Source organism: Chrysemys picta, chromosome 8, assembly GCF_011386835.1.
Source record: "Chrysemys picta bellii isolate R12L10 chromosome 8, ASM1138683v2, whole genome shotgun sequence".
Lineage (NCBI taxonomy): Eukaryota > Metazoa > Chordata > Testudines > Emydidae > Chrysemys > Chrysemys picta.
In genome coordinates, this window is record NC_088798.1 from 16,233,922 (window position 1) to 16,257,384 (window position 23,463).

At 40.3% G+C, this 23,463-nt stretch overlaps 1 protein-coding gene and 2 long non-coding RNA genes across 12 annotated transcripts in view; 2 read left to right on the forward strand and 1 right to left on the reverse strand.

Moving 5' to 3' along the window:
- NFIA (nuclear factor I A) overlaps positions 1–23,463 on the forward strand; it is a 445,816-nt gene that overhangs the window by 77,052 nt on the left and 345,301 nt on the right. The window lies entirely within an intron of this gene.
- LOC101941624 (uncharacterized) overlaps positions 1–23,463 on the reverse strand; it is a 115,906-nt gene that overhangs the window by 52,533 nt on the left and 39,910 nt on the right. Inside the window, exons 6-7 of one of the 4 annotated variants that reach the window (XR_010589991.1) lie at positions 6,229–6,406; positions 1,302–4,085 (exon numbers count right to left, since the gene is read on the reverse strand). The exons of the other annotated variants lie outside the window; for them this stretch is intronic. This is a non-coding gene — a long non-coding RNA (uncharacterized LOC101941624). Of the gene's footprint in view, positions 1–1,301; positions 4,086–6,228; positions 6,407–23,463 lie in introns of those variants that run through there. 4 annotated transcript variants of the gene reach the window in all.
- LOC135973220 (uncharacterized) overlaps positions 1–23,463 on the forward strand; it is a 44,100-nt gene that overhangs the window by 7,221 nt on the left and 13,416 nt on the right. The gene's annotated exons all lie outside the window — the stretch shown is intronic.

Consider the following 23,463-nt stretch of genomic DNA (forward strand, 5'->3'; position numbering starts at 1 on the left):
GATCTGTGATGTCCTGTGCCTAAAACAAATATTCTCTAAAAACATTTTGTTATAAAAAGGGTTAACAGTTTCCACTCAGTGTGAAGCCATAAAGAAATTAGTGTTCTGAAGTGTAGAACATTCGCTTTTACAGTAGGTGGTGGTGTTACACTTTCATACATGCCAGGCTAATTAACTATCCTAAAGACCACATCATTAAATTATTTCCTCTGCTTAAAACATTGCAATGCTTAATGTACCCTGGCAATTCAATCATGTTTTAAACAATATCCTAAGCATCAGCTGTTGCATGGTGACATTTAGAGTAGATTTCACATTTTGCTAGGGATGCAAGTAAAATGGAAGTGAGCAAAAAGTAGGATCTGCAGTCCAGAAAAGCTATTTGAACAAAAATCTTCTAAGAGAACTTCTAAATAGGGCTAGTTTTCGTCTAGACGATTGATTCTACTGTTCTGAAAAAGTTCCTGAAGACTTCAAAAGATTTTTTTTCATGTTTTCCCCACACTATTTGCTAAACTTATCTCCGGCATCTGACTATCCTTCAAGGTATATTTCGTTTTGTTGTTTTGTATAGTTTGTTTCCCGCCAACGTGAAATCCCTTTAATGAAGTCTCACCAATTTATTTTTAAATAATTATAATACCTTCGGCTTTGTTTTCTGCAGGTATATTGCGGACATTCACTGAGATTGCTTTTTGAAAAATAAATGCACGAAAGCTCATTGTTTCCCATTGAGTCAAAATATCTCAAATTAAAACAACTGAGCAAGAAAGGGCAGTGTTCTGGCTTTTCTGATATATACACAAGCATCACTTCCATCCACAAGTAATGGATCATCTTTGTGGCAGAAGGAGTGTAATAGTAGCACAGATTTCTGCCCAAAGGACAGCTAAGCTACCTCACTCCTTGCAAAGGGCATACTTTAGTGTGGCTGTAGACATGGAAATGGCCTGGGTTTTGGCCCTGCATGGTAACTGCATACAGGCTACCTTCAAAAAGAGAAACTTCCACCAGTGGATATAGTGTACATAACCTATTGGATCCAGGGAAAATCAGAAGTAAAACTGCCAAACTGATGGTCCTGACACTGAACATGTCCAAAAGCTGCTGCCTGCATATCTTCTGCTGGTCCTGCCCCAGTAAGGTATTCAGAGACAGGACAAAGACACACACTGATTCTTGGCATGCCAAATTCCACCCTCCTCAAACAAAAAGCTACGTTACTAGTTAATAAAAGAAGCAGGAGTCCTGTGGTATATTGCTATCCATTTCCCCCAACTAGATATAAAAGTAAATCAAAATCATTTTTAAAATGTTTATTTTAAATATTACAGAAGACACGCGGGTCAGAGTGCAGAGCTCAACATTAAAGAAAGGGCTGAGTCAAAAGCCCAGATACACTCTCAAACTGGGAGGTGTTCATCTTTAATCGCAGTTGGTATGGCAGCCGTGTGTACAGTCCTAACACTCCTCTCCGGGTAGGTGTAAGTTATTTCCCACACAACATCTGTCTGGTACATCAGTGACTGAAGCTGACATATCTGAGAGTAGACATGATCTGACATACTAAGACATATAAGAACACAACACAGACATCAGACCTACAAAAAGACATCTGGTAAATAAGACACAGACAAGACACAGCTGAGAATGAAAGCAGAATGCTACTTGAAGTTGCAGACACTCCATGTTATAGAAAAAGAATAGTTAACGACATATGAGAAGGTCACTATTCATGTAGCTTTAAGGGGCAAACCGGAGACAATAGTCTCTTCTTCACCCTGAGATTATCTAAGAGGGGTGAAAAGAAACTGAAATTATCAATGGGGGGGTGTTGTTTTTGTGCCCCTGTGATTTGGGGATCAAATTATTCTTGATGCATAAAAAAATTATTCGAGAGTAGCCTCTTAAAAAAAAGTACCATAGGGTTAAGCCAGAAAATTCAGACCTAGTTCTAGACATTGATTATGTAAATCTCAGATTATTCAGATCCATCGTTTTGATTGAACCTCATTATAATGTTATTTGTAAAACTTGGATCCAAATTAGAGTTTAAACATTCCTAAAGTCTGGGGGTGGCTGGCTCGGGAGTTTAGGTTCAGACCCATCTGTATTATTTATTTTAAAAGAGGACTGATGTGTAGAAGTGTTAACCACTGCTGTTTCATCTCAGGTAAATAATTATGTTATGCAAACCAAAATTCCCCTCTCACTTGCAATTGCATTCCCGTGCAGTTCCCAAATGTATTCTTCACTGCCTGTCCTGCACTCTTCAATAGTATTTATTGCTTTTCTATGATGCTCATTATTGACATATGTGAGGTCTGAGCAGCACTTCACAAACACTATTGCATTTATCCTCACTTTACAGATTGCTAAAGTGAGGCACAGATCAGTTAAGTGACCTACCAAGAGGCAGCTAGGAATAGAGATCAAATTTCCTAAGTTACAGTCCAGTGCTTTATCCTTCCTTTTGTTGCTGTGTGCTGTTAAGTAGGTGTCATGTTCATCTTAGAGAGAGATGCTTCTCATTGGTGGGTGAAGTGTTCTCTGTATGTAGTGTGTGTAAAGTGTTTCATGATTCTGTTGGATGTAAGACACTATGCAAATGTAAATCCTTATAGCTGGTGTAACTTGAACAGGAAAGTTCAACAGATGGCACAAAAATCTGAATTACAAGTTCTCAATACAAGCAGGCTATAATTGAAATACTCTAGAGTAAAAGTGACTGCCACCTGCGCTTTGCAGTTTCAAGAAAAAAAGCATCTGAAATATCCTCCACACAGAGAAATGTAACAGGAAACATGTCTGTTTCAATGGATTACATAGACAATTCTATGGGACAATTCCTTATATACTACTACTATAAGCAGTAAGTTTTCAGAAGTTCTTTTTCCAGTGCATGAGGTTAATTAATAATATGTAAAAGTTTATAGTTTATATAGTATAAGCTCATAAACATTTATTAGTATGCTAATAGACACTAATGGCCCCGTGGGTATAAAATTAAACTGTAGTCTGAAGTGACAGTGCAAAATACTGTTCTATTCAGCCATGTTATCCATTTTTCTGCTGGCACTCAGGTTTCAAACAAATGCACAAATCTGCATAATTTGGCTAGCTCTCATTTTCCGTGTAATGTGAGAGAACAAAATACTGTATTTATGTTCTTTCCAGTACAGCACTTTCCATGTTTTCCCTTAATCAGATCTTAGTGCTATATAATTATGCTGTTTCAGTCTTATCCTCTTAATTCTATTAAAATACATACATTTTAAAAACGTGAGCATAGGATTTCTGAGACGTAAGTACTGGTTAAAACCCTAAGTGATTGAAGGCCTCCTTTTAGATTATTGGATCTTTTGTGCAGGGACTGTGTCTTTTTCTGTTTTGTACTATTTTGTTCAACCAGTCATAACATTTAACCACACAACAGGCATAAAATAGAAACCAGCATTAATCTTCTCGCGATACTGCCTTTCCATTTTGCCTTCTTAGTGTTTTGGAACAACTTTTTTTTTTTTTTTTTTTTTTTTTTCATGCAAAGGTAGCTCAGTCTCCATCCAGTTTGGTTGAGGCCACTAATCCATTTTGCATAACTAATGAGCAATCTGTCTTATGGTGACAACTTTCAGTCACTAGAGAGCTGGTACCTGATCCAGTGGTCACTGAAATCAATAAAAACTCTCATTGACTTATTTGGGCATTAAATCAGGCCCGTGGGCAAAATTCAAACCAGTATCCCAAAAGTTTGAAAGATTTCAGCTGCCATTCCATGCCCAGTGCCATCCATTCCTCTGTAATTAACTCTAAATTTAGTAAAAAAAAAAAATTAAATTCCCCCCCAAAGTGGTTGATTTTTGCCATTTTAAAAATAAAAATTAGTCTTTCCACAAAATTCTTGCCTGATGTGCATGGGTCAGTCCCAGGTCCAGTACTAGTCAATATTTTTATTAACGACTTGGATAATGGGGTGGAGAATATGCTTATAAAACTTGCAGATGACACCAAGCTGAGAGGAATTGCAAGCACTTTGGAGGACAGGAATAGAATTCAAAATGACCTTGACAAATTGGAGAATTGATCTGAAATCAACAAGATGAAACTCAATGAAGATAAGTGCAATGTACTACACTTAGGAAGGAAAAATCAAATGCACAGCTACAAAATGGGGAATAATTGGCTAGGTGGTAAGACTGCTGACAAGGATCTGAGGGGTATAGTGAATCAGGATGATACCCACAGCATCACAGAGGAGGCCTTGAAATGGCTTTGGACCTACAACTCAATCTATAGAATGTTGTTCAACAGAAGCCATACCCAAGAGCAAGAGAGTGGTTCACAAATTGAGTCTGAATCAGCAATGTGATGCAATTGTGAAAAAAGCTAATATCATTCTGGGGTGCCATGTGTAAGACATGGGAGGTAATTGTCCCACTCTACTTGCCGTTGGTGAGGCCTCAGCTGGAATACTGTATCCAGTTCTGGGTGCCACATGTTAGGAAAGATGTGGACAAACTGGAGAGAGTCCTGAAGAGAGCAACAAAAATTGTAAAAGGTTTAGAAAACTGGATCTATGAGAAAAGGTTAAAAAACCGGGCATGTTTAGTCTTGAGGAAAGAAAACTATGGGGGGATTGGAGAACAGTCTTCAAATATGTTAAGGGCGGTTAACAAGAAGACAGTGATAAGTTGTTCTCCATGTCCACTGAAGGAGGACAAGAAGTAATGGACTTAATCTGCAGCAAGGGAGATCTAGGTTAGGTATTAGGAAAATCTTTTTTAACTATACGGGTAGTTAAGCTCTGAAATAGGTTTCCAAGGGAGGTTGTGGAATTCACATTATTTGGAGGTTTTTAAGAACAGGTTGGACAAATACCTGTTGGGGATGATCTAAGTCAGGGGTTCTCAAACTGGGGGTTGGGACCCCTCAGGGGGTCATGAGGTTCTTACATGGGGGTCGTGAGCTGTCAGCCTCCACCCCAAACCCCGCTTTGCCTCCAGCATTTATAATGGTGTTAAATATATTAAAAAGTGTTTTTAATATATAAGGAGGGGTCGCACTCAGAGGCTTGCTATGTGAAAGGGGTCACCAGAACAAAAGTTGGGAACCACTGGTCTACGTTTTCTTGGTCCTGCCTCAGGGCAGGGGGCTGGACTTGATGATCTCTGCAGGTCCCTTCCAGCCTGACATTTTTATGATTAACCCATGGTGTAGGTTTACATTGATACTTGTCCATAATTTCCCATCCCTTCACTGTTGTATAGCGTCCTATGTATTGGTCAGTTCAGTTGCCACCCTCCATTCCAGAGGTGGCTGCATTTCAGTTGTGCTGAATGCATATAAATCACTTTAGGGTACTTCAGGATGAAAAGTTCTATATAAAACATAAAGCACTGTATTACTGTTTCCATAGCTTTCCAGAGCTACATATTGGAAGCATGGCTTTCCAACCATCTGTGCAGACATACAGTATCTCCAGGATGCCATCTTTTTTAAAAACCTTGTTTTTCTAAGCTTTCTCAGGGCAAAACGTATCCTGTTAGAACAGATTCTGTATAGACATTTTCTGAAACCAATATTCAATTTCAAAATGCCTAACAAAGTACAAAAACTTGATAAATCTGGCTTTTTAAAAAAATTTAATCTCCTGGGGGACTGGACGTCTCAGGGGCTTGATAATGGAATATATAGAGCTTTTTATCTTCAGGCTGCCAGGACATAGCCAGAACTAACTGAGAGTAGTTACCTCATGGCTGTTCGGTGGCCTATGTAAAGTGACGTCCAATTCCCACTACACAGGTGTCCACATCTCAAAACCTCATAAAAGTTAGCAGTAATTTTCACTGTTCTTGGTAATCTCAGCAGAGAACCGGAGCTTTGAATGATCCCCTCCTTCCTCTAGCAGGACTTTGTTCAGATGAAATCAGAGGCATATTGACGGGGAAGCTTGTACTATAACTACCTATGCTATACTACTTATAGGCCAGATTGTGCTACCCTTAAGCATGCTGAATAATATCTTACTCTTTGAGTAGTCCCATTGGTTGTACTGGGACCACTTCAGGAGTGACATTTACTCATACTGTGTAATAATATCAGAATCTGGCCCAGAGTGCACAAATGGAGGTTTTCATTATCCAGAGCTGTCAATCCAGCACTGAACTCAAAGAAAAACAGCCTTACAAACCTAGACACAGAGGCCACAAACAGTTTCTTCATTTTTACCTTCATAGAAACCTGACTCCTCACTGAGAGATCTTCTGTACAGCACCAAGCACAGTGAGATCTGGTCTGTGACTGGGGCTTCTAAATGCTTCCACAGTGCAAATAATTGATGATAATAATCTCCACGTCCCCTTGGAAAAACTCATCAGTAGTACAGATGGAATGCAAGGTGTGCTGGCTGCCTTTGAAAATGAGATAAAATCCTTAAATGTGAAAGCCAATTTAGATGCAAAAATTAATGCTATGGAAACAGGGTTACTGAGAATAGAGGAATAAGCCAGGACTCAAGACAAGGACAAAATAGCATCCAAGGCCACAGCCATGGGGAAACTAAATTACCGAAGAGGTGATCAGACATGGGAGACCTTAGAACATCTTGAAAGGGTTACAGTCAATCATATATTAAGCGTAACAGCACAGGGACTTGAACTTGAGAACTTTGTGGGAAACAAAATTGGTATTTTGCAGAGAATCCTAGCTCCATTGAGCCAATGAAGTGTAACCTAGGCCAGAATTTACATATGCACCCACACAACTAACATGGTTTATTGGGTGTGGTCTTTGGTGTACCCAGTTTAAAGCTGTGCAATGAAAAATACATACTGTATGGCTTAGTCTTATGTTGAGTTGTGCAATAATGAACTCAGTATAGAGACATTTGACCTTTATAACTGTGGTTTGAAACACATGCAGAGGCATGACATATCATGTGTTGTACGATTGTGCTCTTGCTTCTGAATAATGGTTTACAAAATAATTTTTAAATATGGTATTTTTAGTTTACTTATTTTCCATGTGTATTCTGATTTCCTGTTTTGCATTTTATTCTGTTTTATACCATAATGAGGGCAAAGAAACCTCATTTTTAGAAACTTCAGTTTCTGGCTCTGCTTCACAGATAAATTGCAAATGTCAAGATAATTTCCCTTCTCAATAGCTTCCTAAACTCTAATTAGCTCAACAAGGTGCATGTAACCTAAACCATTATTCTGTGAGTGTTGTACAACATATATGCATGCATATAACAACTGCTATTTCCTTCTCATGTTATGTTTACTGAATGCATTGATTCCCTTGAAGCATTTTCAAAAATAGTTATAATAAAATGTCCTTTAATAGGAAAAAATAACTTTTCATTTATTTCTTCTCCCTCTTCCTTGCTGATTCCCTCCCTTGTTGATCAAGGAGATGTTGGTGCTGGTTGTTTATATCAAAGTAGCATCTAGAGATCCTGGTTAGGATCTGGATTTTTGTCATGAGCCAAGTATTATACATATGGGGCTCTATTCTGTCCCCTGCGAGGATTGATTTCGATGGGAATTACTCATATGCTGTTTTGGGAAGAATTTGGCCCCAATCATTTTTAAAATCACATTTTAATAACTGTCTGGACACCCAAAAGAAGCTTTGAGGACTAACTTTTTTAAGCAGCTGCTACCTTTAACAAAACCAGATCCCACTTCATTCTAAAGAAGAATTCCTTTGAAAGGAATTACTGTGCATGCAGGAAGGTTAGTTCAGTAGATTAGGCACTGGTCTTCCCCTGGAACTCCACCTTGCTTGTAAAACCATTACAATTGCAGGTTTTCATGGCCACATGACTGACAGATATGCCCATTGTTGTCTTGTGGGATGTGGACAGTAAGCACTGTACGGAGGCCACCAAACACATTCCACATAGGACACTGAGCAGCCATCAGATTGGAAAAACTTTGCCACTAACAACCTTGGCCGTATTTGAATTGGCCTCTTAGTAATGAAAGACCCTATATCCCATTACCAGTCTTCTGGGCTATTAAGCCCTTCAAAATAATACTTCGGATATATAGTAGCTATACGTAGGTAAATACTGATATAGTATTAAAAATAGGCCTGAATTAAAATCTCAGATCTTAATATGTCATTTATGTACAGTACCTTTCATCTCAATATTCTTCATCAGTATTCAGTCAGACAGCCTCTGCACATTCTCATGACATATGCTAAATGGGTATTATATCCGTTTTACTGATGGATAAACTCGGGCACAGAAAAGTTACTTGACTTCCCAAGCTCAGTCAATGGCTGAACCAGAAAAAAACTCAAGAGTTCTGATTTTCAATCTCTTGTTCTACCGCTGCACCACACTCCTTCTGTGAACCTCCACTTTCCTGCTATGTGCTCTTTGAAAGAGACACTCCCGCCCTTTTTCCAAAGGTGGAATCATAGTTACAGTCAACCTGAGGGCAGAAAAGATTTTTTCCTTTCAGCAGTATTATCCTCTTGGTGTGAATGTGCAAAATGTGTTAGACTGTGCTGTCACTTTAAAAGTGTGGAAGATCCTGGGATAGAGGATTTTGCTGCCATCTTTAATTGCCTACATGAGAGGAGGAAATCCAGCCAACTGCTTTAGGAGCTTTGAGCCTAAATCGCCACTGGTATAGCTCCATTGACTGAGGGTACATCTACACTACAGGGGGGAGTCGATTTAAGATACGCAAATTCAGCTACGTGAATAGCGTAGATGAATTCGACGTATCGCAGCCGACTTACCCCGCTGTGAGGACGGCGGCAAAATCGACTTCTGCGGCTTTCTGTCGACGGCGCTTACTCCCACCTCCGCTGGTGGAATAAGAGCGTCGATTCGGGGATCGATTGTCGCGTCCCAACGGGACGCGATAAATCGATCCCCAAGAGGTCGATTTCTACCCGCCGATTCAGGCGGGTAGTGTAGACCTAGCCTTAGAAAAGGGGACGCGAACATCTCCTTCCAAGAGAGTACAAATTAAGGGTAGGTCTACACTTACTTCCTGGTTTGGCGGCAGGCAATCGATCTTCTGGGATCGATCCTGGAAGTGCTCGCCGTCGACGCCGGTACTCCAGCTCAGCGAGAGGAGTACGCGGCATCGACGGGGGAGCCTGCCTGCCGCGTCTAGACCCGCGGTAAGTTCGGACTAAGGTACTTCGAATTCAGCTACGTTATTAACGTAGCTGAATTTGCGTACCTTAGTCCAAAGTGGGGGGTTAGTGTGGACCAGGCCTAAGTCAATATGGTTGCGCTGGTGTAAAACTGGAGTAACACAGTGAATCAGGGCTATTGCTTTTATTTCAAAATGTGCCCATGGTATCAGGCAGGGCTCCATTGGCATGCTGATTTTCCTATGAGCTGGCACACTTCTCAGCAAAGGAACCTGCATTTGAATGTTTGAAGTGCTTTTGAAAATCTGACCTATAATATACATCATCCACCCACCCACCTAACTATCTAATGTGAATTATGGGAGGGGCATTTAGAAATGATCAGTGTTGTCCTAACTCTATTCCTATTATTAGTCTTCATTATTTTTATTACATATTTTATAGTAGCACCTAAATGCCCTAACTGAAATCAGGGCCCCATTCGGGGTAATCACTGCAGAAATATATATATTAAGAGACACTCCATGCTGCAGAGAGTTTACACTCAAATAGACATGACAGAGAAAGAGTGGGGAGGGAAACTGAGGTACTGGTGAGGTGAAGTGACTTGCCCACAGTGTCAGAGTAGGTCAGCAGCAAAGTCAGGAAAAGAATCCATCCAGCACCCTATCCAGAGAGGACCATGCTATCTGTGTCTGTTCTATATAATATTGTAGTCATGATAGACAATAAAATATGCACACATGCAAATATGTAGATACACATTTTGCTTCAAAATACTCCTAATCCAAAATTCTAAAGTTCTGTTTTGAATTATGACTTCTCAAAAAAAGTGCTGAGAAAATGGTCTGTCAAACTAATCTGATAAACTCAAAAGTATGCTCATTTGTCATCGCTTTGGGCTCAATACTTTGCTTTGGATACATTGAAGTTGTCTAACGGAAACTGGGGCATATTTTTAAGTTTGCAAAATGAACCCATACTGCTGCACCCAACCTCTTTGCAACTCTTTTGTGTGCCGCTTTAATGTACTCTCTGTCACAGAAATTTGAGACTTTGCTTTATCAGTGCTGTAGGATTGCATTACTCTGTTTGACTGTACAAAACTCACACATTTCACTACGTCTGTAATCCCAAAGGTCACAGTTAAGGTTGGGAGAGAACAAAAATGATACTTTGTGGTCTAACATTCACACAATTATCAACTCATAAATCTTGGTCATACTGTAATTAGAGTGTAAGAGATAAGAGAATTCTACACAGACTGATTGTGTCCATGGAAAAAAAATAATTTCAAAGTTATGCAAAGCCAAAGAAGATTGTATTTAGGGCATGGCAAAACAGACCTTTTTTGAAAGCATTTTTATTTTTCCAGTCTCTTAACTTACTGCATTTTTATGTATGAATAGAAAAGTGTAGCCATTTTGAAATATATGTAGCATATAGTGAGGCAGTTATGATCATATGCTGAATCATTTAAAGTATACCATAAAGACACTTTTGTTCTGAAAATAAATGACTCTCATGCTGTGTATTTGGTAGCTTGAAAGGGGATCTAGTTCTTTAATTACATTCTTCCTCTCCAGTGTGTATATATTAAGTTTGCTATTATATAATTGTTCACAGTAATAGTTTACACTTATCTTTCAGTCAAAGAGCATTGATTGATTAAGCCTCAAAACTTCCCTGTAAAGCTAGTGTTAATTCTGATATTTTAGAGAGGAAGTTAGGAAATTAACTTAGGACTTCAGAGACCTGGTTTCATTTCCCTACTACATCACAGACTTCCAGTGTGACCTTGGACAAGTCACTGAGCCCATCTGTGCCTCAGTTCCCCATCTGTAAAATCAGGATCACAAGGGTGCTGGAAGGATAAACGCATTAGATTGTGAGGTGCTCAGATAAGGTCCCTATAAGTACCATGGGTCAGGAAACAGAGACACAAAGAGGTTAAATGACTTGTGTGAAAAGCCTGCTGTAAGTCACTAGATCAGATCCAAAATTTGAAAGAACTTATTTTCCACTCCTGTTCCAGACGCAGCTGAAATCTCACAAGAACAGTTGATCTCAACATAGTAGATACCATGCGAGATTTCTGCTGCTTTACGCAAAGCTGTCTGTCAAAGAGACACTCTTGAGATTTTGGCTTCATTGAACATGAAGCCTAGTCGTGATTTGACCTTGACGTCTAACCCGTAGCCTAAACCTAATCTGGATCCAGATCCCAGCACCACTTCCTTGGTCCATCTTCTGTTCATATTTTAAAAATGGTGTTTAGTTTTCTTGAGGAATCTCTTCCAACTCTTTAACCTCTGATTTCGCAAGAGCTTCTCTCATGTTCTTCCTCAGTTAAACACTAGAGCCAAATTCTGCCACCAGTTACATTGACTCAGCCCCCTTGAGGGAGGTCATGGGATTGTGTAGACGTAACAGAGGGCAGAATTTGATCCTTTGGAAACCAATTTTGTTCCTACAGACCAAGTTGCCACTGTTCTTGATCTGATTTCTTATTTTTCTTATTATTCCTCTCAGCTTGTTGCTGGTGAAAGGTGTTGGTTAGGTAAGAATATTGCTGAATTAAAATCATTGATCTGTGAAAGAAAGGTGTCAGAAAATCTTTTTAGTTACACCTACAAAATTATTCGCACCTTTATGAAATATTGTGCACCAAATATGTTTTCCTGGGACTTTTCTTTTTACCACCTTTTTAAAGTGTAGCAGTTCACACTCATTCTCATGAGAGCATACAAACTCTGGAATAATTTGTTGAACAGTTGCTATATCTTTCTAACTGGTGTTCTCCCCAAACATTATTTCGGTAATCCATGTACTAAAGCTGAACCAAATGTCCGTTTATGTAAAACAGCTCATGCTATATGCAGCCTGTGCTTTTTGTGTGACCTCTAGTGTAAAATGCAATATGTCTGGTCTCAGTTATGTTATTCTGCCAACATGTTCCAGTTTGGGCTAAGCTGGAAGCAGCCTTCTGTGCATCTGGCTTGGGAAAAGAGGACATCTGTGCAACTAGTCCTACAAACCAGAGCAAGTCAATGGAATATTGTTCTAGTGTTAGGGAATTAAAAGAATTTTTGCATTGCAAAACCACAACAAATGCTGACTTCTACAAATAAGAGTTAGCTGCAGAAATACTCAGCTGTAAATCAGCACAATGGGAGACGAGAAGTGAAATGATGCTCTTGTTTCAAATGTAAACGCAGTCCTTCAAACACACACATAGTCTGGGTTAATTTAAAGAGATTTAATTCACAGGGATTTATGTCCTTTAACATGCACTTTGAGATTTATGAATGAAAAACATTAAGTGTGTATTTTTAAATTTATTTTATTATTTTCTTATCTTAGTTTAAGACTCTCCGCCATCCAGAAGGTATTTTATTTATTATTGATGTAGCACCTACGGCCTAATCTGAGATCTGAGTCCCATTGTGGTAGGCACTGTACAAATATAACAAAAGAACACTCCTTGAATATTGAAATGACACTGATATGATGTGCATGAAGTGGTTATCTATTAAGAATGAACCAAACTCTCATTTGATACTGGCTGCAGAGAGCCTCCCAACTTCCTAAGTGGAAACAAGTGGTCCTTCCCATATTAATGGTCAAAGACATGTGGGATATGATGGTACCTGAGAAGGTCCATGTGTGTAGAACCAATACACTTTCTGATTAACACTGTTTTAGACTCCATTTCATGAAGTCCTGGACTTGGTGAAACCATGTTGCTTCAAAGTCTTTTCAGTTACAGCTGGTCAAAAAACATAATTTTTTTTTCAATCAAATCAAGACCTTTTTAAAAACAAATTTTCACCAAATAATTTCCCATTTTTCATCTAGCTCTGCTTTCTGTATCTGACCAGCAGGGGCAAATGTCCCTTTGCTTCATCTCCTGGTTCCTTCTCTCTTTTTTTCCTCCCAATGCCCAGTTAATCTGATGCGCCATTTGTTCCAACTCTTATCCCCTGTCTTTGGCTTCCCGAGTTTGCTTGGTTTGAGGTGCTGTGTTTGTTTGTTTGTTTGTTTGAATTCCTTTCACTTCCTTTCAATACTATTTAAGCAAAATGTATCCAGTGAGTTTTGAAGATCATGTTACATTTTCATGTTCTGTACAGCAATGATATTACTAATTTTCCTCCTTCAAACTCAGGGTCAAAAGCCAATTCCTACTCATTTTACTCATGCTGCAAACCCTGGTGGTCGGTGAACAGTGAACAACACCTACTCTTCCACTGTGTACTAGACTTGGGCGAAATTTTTTGGATGAATGGTTTATTTGCCAAAAAATGCAGTTTCAGTCGACCCAGAACTACAAGGGAATTTGACACACATTCACCAGGTAGTTTTGGCCAAAAAAAAAACCATCATCATCATTTTTCAGGCTTGATTCACAAGGAGAATTAAGCACCATTCACAAAACAAACTGGAGGAAGAGTCATCTCCTTTATACTCTTTAACCCAGTGGTTAGGACAGTCACCTGCAACGTAGGGAACCTTGGTTCAATTTCTCAGTCTCTCCTGTTGAAGCTATTCCACTGGGTATACAAAAAATAGCCACTGGAGCAGGGACTTGAACTTGGGTCTCCCATCTCCATGCCCTAGCCACTAGGCTATAGTAACTCTCACTCACTCACTGGCCCACTGACTATTCCAGTATTTTATACAAAGTGGACAGGTGCGATTGAGCAAGACGCACCCCAGAATACCCTATTGCCTGGTTTTGCTTGACCTGAAAAAAAAATGTGGTGTTTTTTTTGTTTTTTTTTTTCAATTTGCTGAAATGTTTTGCGATTTTTCACTTCAGGTTGAACCAAATTCTTCCTTCCCCCAGAACTGCCAGTGAACTGAAAAATCAGTTATTTCCTCCGCTCCACTCTGTACCCAGTAATAGCTAGTCACAGGCTAGCCCAGGTGTGCATGTTGGGTAGGAGGATTCCCTCCCTCAAATCTGATGTGCATTTTTGTCAGAGCAAAGCTCTTTGAAACAGGTTTTTTTCAGCTTTCCGTGGCTTTTTAAGAAGTTCTCGCCATTCATGGTTTTTTTTTAGAAATGGACCCAAACCACATAGTTCAGAACCTGACTGGGATATTTGATCTACTTTTCTGTGATATGCTATATTGAACTCTGTGAAAATAAACAGACCAAAAGAAACGTTCACCATACAAAAAAACTGTCTCTTTTGTACTTCAGGGAGAGAATATTGACTGACATGCCACCATGGAATATCAGTTCATCATACATGGGTCTTGTTTATTCAGAGTCCTCTAGCTTCCAGTGAAGCAAAAACTAGTTGCTAAGTTCTAATCAGTCCTATCAGCCAGAGTGTAAATTCCACTTCTGCTCTGCTTGGGCAGTCAGGCAGCACAAAGGGGACTCATAGGCCACCACCTGTAGGGAGGATTCTGCATCAGAACATGAGCCACCCCAGGACAAACTTCAAGAGGGAAGAGGTAGCTGCTCTTTAAGTTGTACTGTGAAGAAGAGCCCACCTGAAAGGAGCTGAGCAACTCTGCTCAGTCTGCTGAGAAGAGCCACCAAGGGTTTGGATAGGAGGATTTAGTGGGATGGAGATTGAAGAGAATGGATGGATTTGGGGGAAAGAAAAGGAAGAAAGAGGTTGGATTTAAAGGGATGAGTGGCCGTATGTATTGGAATAAATGTGTTCTGTACGTTATTTTTGGCTTCCTCATCTAATGGGCCTCATTTTGGATGGGTGAAAGAGAAGTGGACAAGGTTGGGAAGAGTGTCCTTCAAAGTTGTGTAGGGGGGCCCACCTTTTTTGAACACCCTTCAAAAAATAGTGAACAGCTCTGCCTACAGGGATGGTATTTGAAGAGCCAGTTTCTGTCCTGACTTGCAGCCTCTGTACATCCCTTGACTTCAGTGGAGCTGCATATGGTGTAAGTCAGAGCGGAATTTGGACCATCGTGAACATGAATTCCTAAAAACAACATTCGAATGACGTTCTGCTTCTGATTTAAATTGAGTGAGGTTCAGAGTTTGGGCTGTTACTCCACCCTTAACTGAGTAGGTCAGTACCCTTGTAGAGCATGTGGTGCAAAACATTGTCTACTTACTTGACAACCTTTGCAGTGCTTAGGCAGAGAGGACAGGGTGGTCATCTTGACTCTGAATTTCTTTGGCTTTGTTTGTTGTTGTCAAAAGAACAGCAGCGTTGGTTTAATGTAGCATTTGCAGTATCTCTTTTTAAAAAAAACAACTCTGTAGTTGTGAAAGAGTAAAAGGGCTTCCAAAAGTTACTTCCAGGCAATTTGGTTTTAATGCACCACATGATGCACTGAGAGTGTTTCTGAAGTGCCTGGAAGAGCAAAGAGGTGTGGTGCTCCTCCGTGCATCCTCCAAGTGTCCCAGACTGCACATATCTCTGACATAGTGGAAAGTGTCAGCCAGGAGCATGGAAACCTTATTGTTGGATTGATGACATGGTGTGTAATGTCTCTGTAGAGACACTTATAAATGGAACTTCTATATCATACAGCACCAATATATGTTAAAACAGACCTGTGTATTCACACAGAGGCAGTGTGGTCCAGTGGACATGGCACGGGACTGGGAATTTGGAGATCTGGCTTCTAGTTCTGGCTCTGTCACAGATCTGCTGTGTGATCTTGGGCAACTTGCTTAACTTCACTGTGCCTCTTTTCCCATTCCACCTTTTTGTCCTGCCTTGCTCTTTGGGGCAGGGACCATTCTTAGTGTGGCTTAGGCCTGGTCTAAACCTAAAACTTAGGTTGACCTCACTACATCCCTCAGGGGTATGATTCACACACCCTGAGTTAAGCCAACCTAAGGCCTGGTGTAGAATTCGTCTGCCAACCTAGCTACTGCCTCTGGGAGGGGTGGATTAACCACCATGATGGAAAAAACCCTTCCATCGCTGTAGCACATCTACACTATGGTGCTACAGCAACACAGCTGCAGCACTGTAGCTGTACCTCTGTAGTGTAGACATAGCCCTAGGATGTATATGTACCCACATATGCAACAGTTTTCAATTACTAAGGACTTCGATGTTTAAAATCAAAAAGTGTGCATTTGTATGTTTATATAATATAGATCCCAAAGCCTAGTAAATGTTGTGGATAAACGGTCTACTAGCTTGTTTTTAAAAGATCCCAAACCCTTTTTTAGCTAGAGAAATTTAAAAAAAAAAAACTTGAACACTCATGTATTTTTCTCACTAAAAATATACCGAGATTATTTAGTATTTATAATGATAATAAACACGTTCGCCCAGCCTGAGACCTTGAACTGAAAACTTCGTTTCAGAGGGAATCTTTTTAATGGCTGTGTTTTAAGCCTACAAAAACACACAGATACAATTAAACAGACTCCAAACTCTACCCCACTCTCCCAGCCTCTGGGGAAGTTCAATTCAGGGTGCAGACTTCACAGCTCAGAACGCATTTCAATTATTGACCCAAACCTTTAGCTAAATGTGAATATTCCCCCAAATGCTGGGAACATCTCCCAACAAAATGTTTTCTTTTGTTGCTACTGTTAGGTGTCATGTCCATTTAAAAAGTATCTAGACAGTAAATGCAATTGGTGTGGAATATATCGTTCTAAGTGATTTGTGCTCTGAGATCTAGTCACACCAATAGTGTGCTAGTGACCTGTCAGTTATTAAATGTCGGCAAAGCTACGGAGTTGTAGCACTGAGGGTCAGACTTAACAAAATGTCAGCAAGTCATTCTGATTTAGGCAGAGTTTGTTGGATGACAGTACATTCAGGAGAATAGCGTGGCAAGCTATTCCGAAGCTGAGGATGCATTTCTGAACTAACTGTTGTGAAAACACTCAAGTACATTAAGGTAAGCACACCAGCTTGTTGGAAACAATGTGTGTTTCTTGAAATAATCAAAGGGACTGACCCTGCTCGTTTTAAAGTCAGTGCCAAAACTGCTGTTGACTTCAACAGAAGCAGGATTGGGCCTCAATTTTTTTCAGTGTATTTATTACATCTCTCTCTCTTCCTGCAGTAGGAGGAAAACGATCTAGTGAGTTATTTAATTCGATTTCCCCATATATCTCATTCTTTCTTTAAGGCTGCTCAAAACAATCACACTATAGCATCATCTGCTGGAAGAGACAGGCAATTGACCAGAGTACATGAACACAACCCATGTAAAAACCCGACTCCCTTTCTTAGTTGAATGCTTTTCCTGCAGCAACCTTGTGTGTCTGACTCAAGCTGTGCAGGAAAAACAGGCTCCGTTTTTCTTCTTTTCTGGGACAGCTGCAACTTCAGGAATAAAGAGAATGTTCCTAGTGGCAGTGGAATAGGTAGTGGAAGCTCAGTTTAGACTTAAGCAGGATTGCATATTTATTAGGGTCTCTGCATCATAGCTGCGCTAGGACATACAGGGTCAGGAGTGTAGGAACAGCTGACCCCAGAGACACAGATTATGCTGTTAATTTTTGCAAATAACTTTAAAGTTGCCTATTTCCATTCAGCACTGTAAAGTACTGTGGGCAATAGATGCTACTCTGTTTGGTATACAGTCTATGTAACTGCAAATCTTAAATTCATTTTAAGATGTCACTTTACACTGGCACAATGTCATCCATCCCAGGATCTCAAAGGGTTTCACAGACAACAGTTAATCCTCAAAATACCCTTTAAATACCCCTGTAAAATAAAGTGAGTATTATCATCCCCATTTTACAGTTAGGGAAACAGATACAGAGAGACTAAGTGACTTGCTCAAGGTCATATAGTGAGTCTGTGACGGAGGCAGGAACAGAATACAGATATTGTGACTCTCATTTTTTCTTCTTTAGCCACAAGAACATGCTCCTGCTCTCCATCTAAATCTAATGAAAGGTCATAAAGTAATACCATTTTTAGTTAACACCTCATTTCTCAGATGCACATGACACCATGAAGTGTGTAGCGTATTACATGTAAATCTAAACGGCATATAATGACCGACTGACTTGTATGAACAAACGTTTTCTTTCTCAATGTTCCTGAGATGAATTGCTTTTTAGAAAGAGGACCACATTTTGCTAGAAAGACATTTCAATGAGCTGGCTAGTTCATATGCATGCCGCTGTTCTCTCCTGGATGTAGTCGAACCTCCTCAGTTGTGTCATAGGCCCTACGTTGGCAAAAGGTAATGGAGACCCTCCTTTATCTCAGCTGACAGAGGCCTTTGCTTTTGGCGCAGCAGGATCTGGGTTTTCCTCCTGTTGCAGGCATGAGGTTTTCAGTGGTCATGGGGTGCAGCATATGGGCAGCTATGAAGCCTTGACACCCACACAATTGGAATAGAGTATGGAGCAAAGGTATAATGTGCTATAGATTGCCTGCCCTACAAAGTAGGTGGGTTGGATGCATTGCATGCTGGCTGAAGTTTCTGGGTGCCTTTCAAAGTTTAGCTTGAGGCACAGCACATTGCAGTAGCCTAACCCTGAGATGATAAATGGATTACATTGGTTAGGTTAGAGAAATGGTTACCAATGATTGGCTGACTGAAAACTGAGTTTCTTGCTACTTACATCCACGCTCTGTCAGAGAAGACTCTAGTAGGAATCACTCTACACATCACAGCTGGGAATCCCATCACCACCTACGGTCAACAGAGCTTACTCCTGTTCCAAGCCTCAGCCTCCCTTGCCTGGCACCTTCACTCCTTGATTAGCCTCATGATAACAGACCTAATATGTCCAGGAGTTATATTATAACCTTTCCCCATTGCTGCCCTTCCCAACAGCCTCTCCCCAATCCTTTCTACTGCCGCCTCCCCACCTTTCCTAGCCGCTCTCTATTTCTGACTTAGACTCTTAAGTCATACACATTCGATAAACCCTCAGCACATTTTGCACATGCATCTGCCTTTCTCTTTCTCTCTCCCTGATTCTGCCTCTTGTGTGCATATGTATGTGGTCAGGAGGATTGGGATGGGCCTTCCTCCTTGTGTTGGCTACTTTAATGATGCAAAAACTGAAGAGTATCCAGCAAGTGCTTGCTATTATGAGCACCTTAATTTATGCCTCCTGGCCTGGCAGTGCCTCTGATACAGCTAACTTTTGAGCACCTGGGCCAGCCCTGGAGTGCCTGTAGGTGCTTCTGAAATTGTAGTTTGGGTTTCAATCCCTTAAGCTCACTCCCAACATGCACCCTTGAAGTACAAAAACCACTGGCCATTCTGACAACTTGGGTTCAGCCAAGTGCCAGCTCTGAAAAATCCCTGAACACCCAGCTTTACCGGAGCCCCTGACCGGATGCTCAAATACCTGTTTGTCCCTGTCTATATTTATTGAAAGTGTTGGCTTGAGGGTGTCTGTGTCTCAGCATGTCAATCTGTAGAATACTGTCAAAATGCTTAGAGAACTGCAAAGTCTGTATAAATATGGTAGATATGTATAAAATGCTGTGTTTACAGTGTTGTTAATGTCTTTGCTTAATTCTGCTGCTATATATAGAATTTTAATCACAATCTTTACATCTGTTATTGGTAGGGAAAGAGTTACACAGACAGTTTGGAAACAGGACAGTGCTCTGAATCTCTGGAAATTAATATACATACTTTTTGTGACCTGGCTAAGGAGGAACAAGCAAGATGGAAAAATAGCAACCTGATTTTTTTTTATCCAAATGTACTTCCCTGGATATTAATGTGTCAGTTCTTTTTCATGTGCAGTATCGAAGATAAAAAAAATGAATATCCTCTCTGAATACAAAGATGCCAAAATGTATCTTACTGAGCAGCTAAAAAGAGAAAGGAGGACATGGCCAATGATGATTTAAATGGAGTGAGACCTGATTTGTTGCTTCCTGAATATGACTAGGGATTTTTGGTTCATGTGTTGGCTGCATTTGTATGCGTTCATATACTTGACGTTCCAGGCGAGCACAGCAAGATTGTTGATTTTATTTCTTAGTATGTCAGTCTCGGTGTTTCTTACTAGGAAGGGTCAAGATTGTGCATATTGCGGGCAAAGCTCCTTCCTCAGCTTCTGGGATGCCCGGGGAGCAAGCAATTTGCAACATTCCTTAGCTTAGCCTGTTCCCTTCTCTGCGCCTAGCCAGCTCCACATGAATCCAAGCCAACTCCCATTGAAGTCAATTGGAACATTCCCACTGACTTCATTGAGAGCTGGACCAGGTCATCAGCCACTGTGAGAGGAGGGCAGGGCCATTTCCCTGTTTTCTCCACTACACCCCCCCCCCATGCACCTTCCTCCCCAGGTATAGTAATTCTGCTCCCCTGAGTGCACACACTGTGCTGGCTCTTGCCTTTTCCTCTGAGAGGCAAAAGTTGGCGAAGACTTCTTGTGCTCTTTTGCCCCATGCGCAAGTGACAGCAACGTGCAAGTTGCCCAACGCTGACCTGGCAATGTGCCCCAGTACTGACATGGAGAGACCAGAGGTTCATGTAGATTTCAAGCCTATTCAATCCATGGTTGCTCTGCTGTTTGGGGAGGCCAACTGATACAGTGTGGAGTGTGTTGGGGCTGTTTGTCTGTGATAAAAAGAGATGACTCCAAACTTTAAGGAAGATCAGATCTGGACTTGGATCTCAATTTTGTGGCTGGGTCACATTTCCAAATGGAAGTTGGACTGAGTCCACTAGTTCATCTCACAAAGGCCACTGAACAGCATCCTATGTCCTAGAAGAGAGATTCTGTACCCCATTGCCAATCCCACAAACCAGGTCTCTATCATTCAAGCTGTTTTTCTGTGTACCACTGCAGTTTATAATAAGCCAACAATCTCCACTATAGAACCATGTCAAATGGTTTTAGCAGAAACAATCCACTGCACTGCCCTTATCTACTTGGTATCTTTGAAGAACTACAAGTTACTTTTGCAAAATAAAAATTAATCTTCCCAAACATGTGTTTGGTTTGGAAAAAAATGTAAATCAATATAAATTCTGGCCTGGATTCACCTCTGTTATTCCAAGCTTGTATTGCTATAATTCCATTGCTATTAGCACAGAGGTGAAGCTCTCCCCCCCTCCTCCCCTCCACACACATTCTGTTAAGAAAACATTATTTTTGTGTGGAACTGGTTCTTGTTTACCTTCAACCTGTACAGTATTTTTTTTTACAGTATATTACTTTTAGAAATGATTGCACCAGTTCTGATAAAATTCAAGCTGCCCCAAGTCAAACTGACCATACCATTATTAGAGGTTCAAAACACTGTAGGTTACTTTTTCTCCTCAGTTATTTTCATTTGCCCTTTTGGCTCTGGCTGGACCTGGAGATGCAAACGCAAAACATTCCAAGAGGGGCAATTCTTCGTTTCTTAGTGCTTCAGGTCTACAAACGGTAACCATTTAAGTGCTAACTATTATTTATCATCATTATTAATTTTTGTTGTATTTACAGCATGACTGGAAAACACTTGCCCAAAATACTAGAAGGAATAATCTCTTGAGACAGCCTGTTCTTGCAAGATTTCCATCCCAATATTTACAGACCCAGGAGGTCCAGATAAGCTTTGGATATGCATCAAAGCTTGTGGATGCTTATCCGAACCAAGCACAAGCCCGGATCCTTTTGAAGTTTGTCCATCACTAGTTATCTGTATCCAATTCCTCCCCTTTCATAACAAGAATTATAGTCCCTGTCTTCAGGAAGTTCTTGTGTTCAGTTACTCCTAATTTTCCACAAAGGGATATACAGAATTATACTAATGTCTATGCCAGCCTTTCAAAAGAAGTCATGCCTCAGTTCTCTTCTAATTCTTAAGCCTATTGCTCTTTGTTAAAATTTGAAACACAAACAAAACTCATGGAGCTTAATAGTATCTGAACTAGGATCTGCATCTCTCCTTTATGCATCGTTTAAGGCCAATAACCTGGAAGGTGTAGTGAATTACAAATCTGGCCTTTCACCGCTGGGAACAAGGTTCAAGTTCATCTTGAAGTCTTGAGTGAAATACGTTTGGTGAGTTCTGCTCAATCCCTGGTGAACAGTAGCTCACGTAATAAAACTATCATATCTAATTCAACCCAACTGGCATTTTTTTCTAGGGACAGGCCTTGCATGTGGACAGATTTATTGAATAATCCCAAGAGAAGATACTCCCTACAGGTCAGGTGAGACAAGGTCATTGGCAGGGCAATAATGATGACGTTTTCGGCTGTAAATTCCACATTTCAACAACTGTAACAGACAGCTATGAACAATGTGGATAAGAATCTTGTATGATTTAATAAAAAAATAAAATTCTTGTTCTGCTTAAAGCTATTATCCTTCCCCTCCCACCCCCACCTCACGTTGCATTATGGTATTTATACAGTAAAGCTACTAGAACCAATTTATTTTCTGTGTTGACAGAAGTTAGTGAATATCTTCTTAGTCCTTTCAAGTTCATCCATTTACAAAATTCAGTGGAGATTGTTTCAATTAGGGTCATCTGGTCATGTATCCCTTGATCCTTTGATCACCAGAGCAGCAATACCGTGTCAGTAATCTCTAGGCCACCATTTGGGTTAATGAATCGGCTTGACTTTAATTCTAGCCCAGATGTAATCTTTTATAGCTTAATGATTTGTTCTAACATGAGCACCAATTGAATGTAAACAATTTCTTGATTTAGAGTGGAAATAAGGTTTTTTTTATGCCTTGTTTCTATTTCTAATTAATCATGGAGCAATTAAATCAAACCTTGATCTGTTGCAATCAAGATTAAATCATAGTGTAGGTTAGGCTGCTAATATCGTCTTTGAGATCATTATTATCGAGGCTAACAGTAATCAGCAAAGGAGAAAGAAACGGATGTAACTGAGGTCACAGATCTGAAGAATTGTTCAGCTCAATTTCAGTACAGACTTCACCTCATCTTTGACAGCTGGTCTGATGTAATGCATAATAACACTTATTTAGTAACTCCTATTCAAGGATCTCAAAGCACTTTTCAAACGTCAATTTATTCTCACAGCAGAGATGTGCAGTAGGTAAATATTATCTCCCATGAACAGAAGGAAAAACTAAGGCCCAGTGTGCTTAAGCAACTTCAGCAAGGTCACACAGTAGGGCCTCAATCTCGATATCATGCACAAAACACTGGTAAATAAGAGGGCTTTGCGATGGAATCTATGTATGCTGTTTGATAGGGGTGGAGGGCATCCTTGCCCACAGGCAAGCATACCGCCGGACGGAAGAAGTTATGTGGCCTGCTGCAGCCCCCCAAATGATGATGTAGCTCAGCGTGTCCATGCTGTTCTCTGACTCGCTGGCTATGCCGTGGAGTTCAGACGCTCTGCCTCCATGAAGAGCTTTAGAAACTTGTCATGTAGCTTTTATCTGCAATTGCTGTGGGGGAATGGAGGGAG